Here is a 6,237-nt window from a genome sequence, read left to right on the forward strand (position 1 = left end):
CGTGTTGCTGTGGCCCATGGTGTAGGCCAGCGGCTACAGCTCAGATTAGACCCCTAGCCTGGGAACCTCCATATACCACAGGTGTGGCCCTAGAAAAGACAAAAAGACAAAAAAAAAAAAAAAAAAGTGAGTGAGGAGTTTCCATCGTGGTGCAGCAGAAACGAACCCGACTAGGAACCATGAGGTTGAGGATTCGATCCCTGGCCTCGCTCAGTGGGTTAAGTGTTTCGGTGAACTGTGGTGGAGGCTGGCAGCTGTGGCTCTGATTCCACCCCTAACCTGGGAACCTCTATATGCCATGGATTCGGCCCTAAAAACCAAAAAAATAAAAAATAAAAATGTAAGTGATATTACAGTTATACCTTAGTCTTTTATCATTCAAACTGATTACAGGATTTACCTACTTTTTTTTGCCTTTCGCCTTTTACCTTTTCTAGGGCCGTTTCCTGTGGCATATGGAGGTTCCCAGGCTAGGGGTCGAATCGCAGCTGTAGCCCCCAGCCTACACCACAGCCACAGCAACACAGCATCCAAACTGCGTCTGCAGCCTACACCACAGCTTCACGGCAACGCCGGATCCTTAACCCACTGAGCGAGGCCAGGGATCGAAGCCGCAACCTCATGGTTCCCAGTCAGATTCATTAAACACTGCGCCACGACAGGAACTCCTACCTACCTTCGTTTCTAATGCACATGTTTATACTGGTGAAGGTTTATGTTTTGTGTAAATGTTAATATTTTACAATACATTTTAGCATGTTCTATTTCATTTTGGTATTTGTATATTGTATGCATTTTTATGGTCCACAAATTCAGAAAAGTGGGCAAATTGAATTCTCAATTCTGGCTTGCTGGAAGATAAATATAGAGTTGGCAGGGGATTCCTTGTTCTGAATTCACATTATTCCTCTTGAAGGGATCATATTTCTTCCTCTCTGCATTTAAGTTGCTCCTTAATACACAGGCATGTAATTTGAATGCTATTGATAGTAGAACAATGCTGCTAATTTCCAGTGCCTTCTCTTCATTCTCTGGTGTATTTCTGATTAAACCTGCCACCGTCTCACATTTGATTGGGTCTCTACACAGCCATTATCATCATCAACCACAAAATACATGCCAACTTCTAACTACCCGCTGGGTCTTCCAAGATTTCATATCTAAGATTGGGACCCTGCCCTTGGGGAGCTTATAGTTTAGAAAAGAGGGGAAAAAAGGCCAACCTGCATAGACACACAGCAGCATGGCAGGTTAGGAAAAGGGAGAAAGGAAGGGGCGCCCATGCAGCTCCAGGAGCTGAGCGGTACCTCCCTCTCTTCTAGGACTTCATGGTGTGTTTACTCCGTGGGAGGCGTTGCGTCACCTTTTTCCCTGTGGTGCCTGCTAGGTCCTCCTCTATTTAAAGGGCACCAAAGAGCTTCCTGGTGGCCTACCGGTTAAGGACCCAGTGTCACCACTGCTGGGACTTGGATCTCTGCTGTGGTGCAGGTTCAATCCCTGGCCTGGCAACTTCCACATGCCACGAGTGTGGCCAAAAAATACTGAATAAATAAATAGGCCATTAGCACTGAATTGCAGAATCTTAGCGTTGGCATGGAGCTTGGCGGTCATTTACTCCAACCTGCTCATTTAAAAACACTGGCAGTCTGAGCCCCAAAGATGTTAAGCAGCTTGGCCAAGGTCATGCAGCTAGTTTAGCAATGAAATTGGAACATAAACCATGTCTTCTGATAGCTGCTTTTCCTGCTACTCCTCAAATTGATGGCATTTTTTTACCATCAGATCAAATGTTTATGCATTCATTCCTTCCTCAGAAAGAGCACCTACGTTTTTGAGACACTATGCTTGGCACTGGGGTTGCAAGGTGAGTGCCAGTGAGACCACATTGAGGGGTGTGTGTCAGGTGACCATATAGATTAGCCCCCAAACTGAGACCCTTTTTAAAAAATTATTTATTTATTTGTTTAGGGCCACCCCCTTGGCATATGGAGATTCCCAGGCTAGGGGTCTAATTGGAGCTATAGCTGCCAGCCTATGCCACAGCCACAGCAACGCAGGATCCCAGCCGCATCTGTGACCTACACCACAGCTCACGGCAATGCTGGATCCTTAACCCACTGAGCAAGGCCAGGGATCGAACCCACAACCTCATGGTTCCTGGTCGGGTTCGCTTCCGCTGTGCCACAACAGGAACTCCGAGATGTTTTGGAACAGTGAAAGGATCTAAAAATAACTACATGTGCATCAGATGTAAACCAAGATGACAAGCGAGTGCTGTAATGGACACCAGGTCTGTGCAGGATATATACACGCTCTGTGCAGCAAACTGTGAGGGCGCAAAGCGGGGAGGGGCCAGTTCTGCTGTGGTGGAGGGCTGTCTAGGCAGGGAGGTCTTCGTGGAGGAGGTGATGCTCGAAGTTACTGAGGATTTGATGTCCACCAAGAAGACCATAGAGGTGGAGTTCCCACTGTGACACAACAAGATCTGCAGCATCTCTGTAGCGCCAGGATGCAGGTTAGATCAATGGCTGGGCAAAGTGGGTTAAAGGATCACAGCTGCAGCGTAGGTCAAAACTGTAGCTCAGATCTGATCCCTGGCCTGGAATGAGACAAGATACCTGCTCTGAGAGGCAACATGGTGTGGTGGTCCAGCGGGCACCCTTTTAATGAACGCGTCGCCATGCTCAAGCCACACAGCCCCCAGGTTTCGTAAAGAGGGGTAGAAACGGGTTAAGAATTCCTCCTCAAGTAGGTCATTGTTGCAGGATCTGAACGAGTTAACATTCACAGTGTTAGAACAGTGCCTAGAACATAATGGATGCTCATGAGCAAGTTTATGGACTAAACTGAGCTTATAGTTAGTTGGGAGAACCACAGTTGAATTATTCTATAAAAGGAAAGCTTCTCTGAGGAGGTGCCATTGGAGTTGAGACTGTGTGACAAAAAGGAACATTCCAACATTCCAAAAAGGAAAGGGGACAACTTGACCAAAGGACCTCAGTGGGAATGGGCATTGGTGTACTCAAAAGCAGCGGGCCAGGAGTTCTGCGGTGGCTCAGAGGGTTGGGGATCTGGCTTGTCACTGCAGTGGCTTGGTGGGGGCGTGAGGGGGGTTGCTGCTGTGGTGCAGGTATGGCCAAAAAAAAAAAAAAAAAAAATAGCAGGCAGAGTGGCCAAAGTGGAGAGCAGAGTGTGAGATGAAGTCACAGAATGATGAGCCTGGCACCCAAAACTTACCATGAGCTGAGAGTACACGCCCATGGTGGTCGCGGAAGCAAGGGAACAAGGTCACATTTATGTTTCAGAAAGAATGCTGGCGTGGGAAATCCAGGAGAAGCAGGGGCGGGGCCAAAAGCATGGCATCCCATTGGCGCTAGAGGCTGAGAGGCTCTGTAAGGACGGCAGTAGAGAGCAGTCTGCATGCAATTTGGAGATCCAGCAAGCATCAGCACCAGGTTAAGACCATGGGAGGAAGAAGGTGGCCCGTGGAACACGTAGAAGGAAACCAGAATCCCAGGCACAAGGCTACATCAGGGAGGACCAGGCCTGGCCATTGTAGGTGCTCAATAAGTGCTTGAAGAATGAATGGATGTAGGAAGCGGCCTACAGAGGAAGAGGAGCCTCTGGAAACAGCTGAGCAGGAAAGACCAGAGTGGTAGGACACACAGAATGAAAGCAGCAGGGAGTAGGACACACAGAATGAAAGCAGCAGGGAGGAGAGAGTGTCCAGCAGGAGCAAGGGGTTGAGGGTGAGATGAAGCTGGAAGGCCACTCCTGGCTGGGGAACCACTGTGACATCACCAGCAACCTTAGACAGCAGCATCGGGGCAGCTGGGGGTGGGCGGAGTCGGAATGCAATCAGCCCAGAATGATTGTGAAGTAAGAAAAGGTGGGGAGGCTGTGAAGAAAAGAGCAGAAACTGGAGTTCCCTGGTGGCTCGGCGGGTTGAGGACCTGCCGTTGTCACTGCTGTGTGGCTTGATCGGGTTGCTGCTGTGGCATGGGTTCGATCCCTGGCCTGGGAAATTCTGCATGCCGTGAACACAGCCAAAAAGAGAGAGAGGCAAAAGGAAAGAAACAAGCTTGTGTGTGGCCTACAAGAATATGTCAGGAGAGATAAAGGTCAGTGAGGACCCAGTCAGGTGCCCTACACGGGCAGGAGAGCTTAGGGGCCAAAGCAGGGCATGATGGCCCCAGCGGACAGAAAAGCAGAAGTTTCTGCCCCATCCATCCCACACCACCTGGCCAGCAACCTCACTGTCGGAGCTTCCCCTGGACTGTCCTGTGAAGAATGAGGTCTCCTGCAGGGCCCTCCCCTCCCTCCTCCCTGTGCCCTCCTCTGTCCCCAAACCCACGCCCCAGGCCTGCCCTGCTGCCCCCTATTCTCATGGCACCCACCTGGTTTGGCCTTCACTGCAGTTAAAATCTCCACGATGTCCTATTCGCCCTCCAGTGGAGGAAGCGCCCTGAAGGCATTCGTGTGCTTTTTTCCTCCACTGGGTCCATCTGTAATCAGCCCTTGAAAATAGCCATTTCCTGGGAGTTCCCTTTGTGGCTCAGCAGTTAATGAATCCAGCTAAGATCCATGAGGATTCGGGTTCGATCCCTGGCCTTCATCAGTGGGTTAAGGATCCCCTTGCCCTGAGCTGCGATGTCGGTCGCAGATGCAGCTCAGATGCAGGTGTTGCTGTGGCTGTGGCATAAGACGCAGCTGGAGCCCTGATGGGACTCCTAGCCTGGGAACTTCCATATGCCTCTGGTGCAACCTTAAAAAAATAAAAAGAAAGAGTTCCCGTAGTGGCGCAGTGGTTAACGAATCTGACTAGGAACCATGAGGTTGCAGGTTCGGTCCCTGCCCTTGCTCAGTGGGTTAAGGATCCGGCGTTGCCGTGAGCTGTGGTGTAGGTCGCAGACGCAGCTCGGATCCTGCGTTGCTATGGCTCTGGCGTAGGCTGGCATCTACAGCTCCGATTCGACCCCTAGCCTGGGAACCTCCATATGCCGCAGCAGCGGCCCAAAGAAATGGCAAAAAGACAAAAAAAAAAAAAAAAAAAAGAAAAAGAAAAAAGTAACCCAAATGGGATGAGACTATGGGAGGAACGGGATGTTGAGTCACTTGGCCAGGAAGACCCAGCCAATGGGTGGAGCTGGAAGAGGAAGAGGAAGAGGAAGCAAGAGGGCCTGGGGAAAGGGGGCTGGCGGGAGGTTAGCCCTGGCTACCAACGGGCTGGTTGCCGACAGCCACATCAGTCTCTAGAGGGAAGTGTAGCATGTGCTCAAGGCAAGAGCTGGGAGAGGCAGCTTTGGCACAGGCGTGAGGCACCCCACAGGCCACTGCTGGAGGCCGAAGGCCTGGGGCAGGAGACAGTCGTGGACAGGATTGATAGTCAGAGATAGAGCGAGACGGTGAGTGACAGATGGGAAGAGGGGTCAAGATACGGCAGAGAAGGACCAGTTGGCAAGAGGGCATGGAAGGAGGAGGGAGGCAGAACTCACATGGTCTAAGCTTTGCCCTGTGAGTGGGAGAGAAGGCATAAAGAAAAGCTGATGAACACTGCATCTCTCGGTGGTCCCCAGGCAGCTCTATTCAAAGGGACTCTTCCCGAGGTACCCCAGCCTCTCTCTCTCTCTCTGACCCCCCTGGGTGGTCTTGAGGAAATGTACTGGCATCTTCCCTCTGCAAGGGCCAGCCCCTCCTCCTCCCCTGGTGCAGTTGGAGGTGGCTTGTGACACAGGTTTGGTCCAGCAGAGACCATCTCTTGCAGGATGTTGACACCCCGAGCAGGAGATCTTAGGACGAGGGGGGAAAGGGCAAGCGTTCCTATCTCGCAGCCTATTCCTACGGGGTCCCTGGCGGTGGAGCTGCAGAGCTCCCTGGCGTCCCATCAACCCTGACCTGGTCTTCCAGCCCCTGGTCACCTCGGGGAGCCACCTCTGCCACCACGTCCACTTGCACGCTCGTGCACATACACGCTTCCGTTAACGTCCTCTCTGCTTCGGTTAGGTAGGTGGGTGGGGGAGCGTCTATTGTTTGCAACCAAGAACTCTGACAATCGGAGATTTCAGTCCTGTTGGTTAAAGGCTGAGAATGCCGTCAGATTCCTATGCAGATGTGGAGTCGATGGGAGAATTCGGAAGAATGGCAGTCTGGTTCATCCCAAGTGCCAGATGCTGTATGTTGAGTCCTGAGGATGGAAAGACAAACATTGCAGGCTCTGGTCTTTTTTTTTTTTTTTTT

This window comes from Sus scrofa, chromosome 2 (assembly GCF_000003025.6).
Source record: "Sus scrofa isolate TJ Tabasco breed Duroc chromosome 2, Sscrofa11.1, whole genome shotgun sequence".
Lineage (NCBI taxonomy): Eukaryota > Metazoa > Chordata > Mammalia > Artiodactyla > Suidae > Sus > Sus scrofa.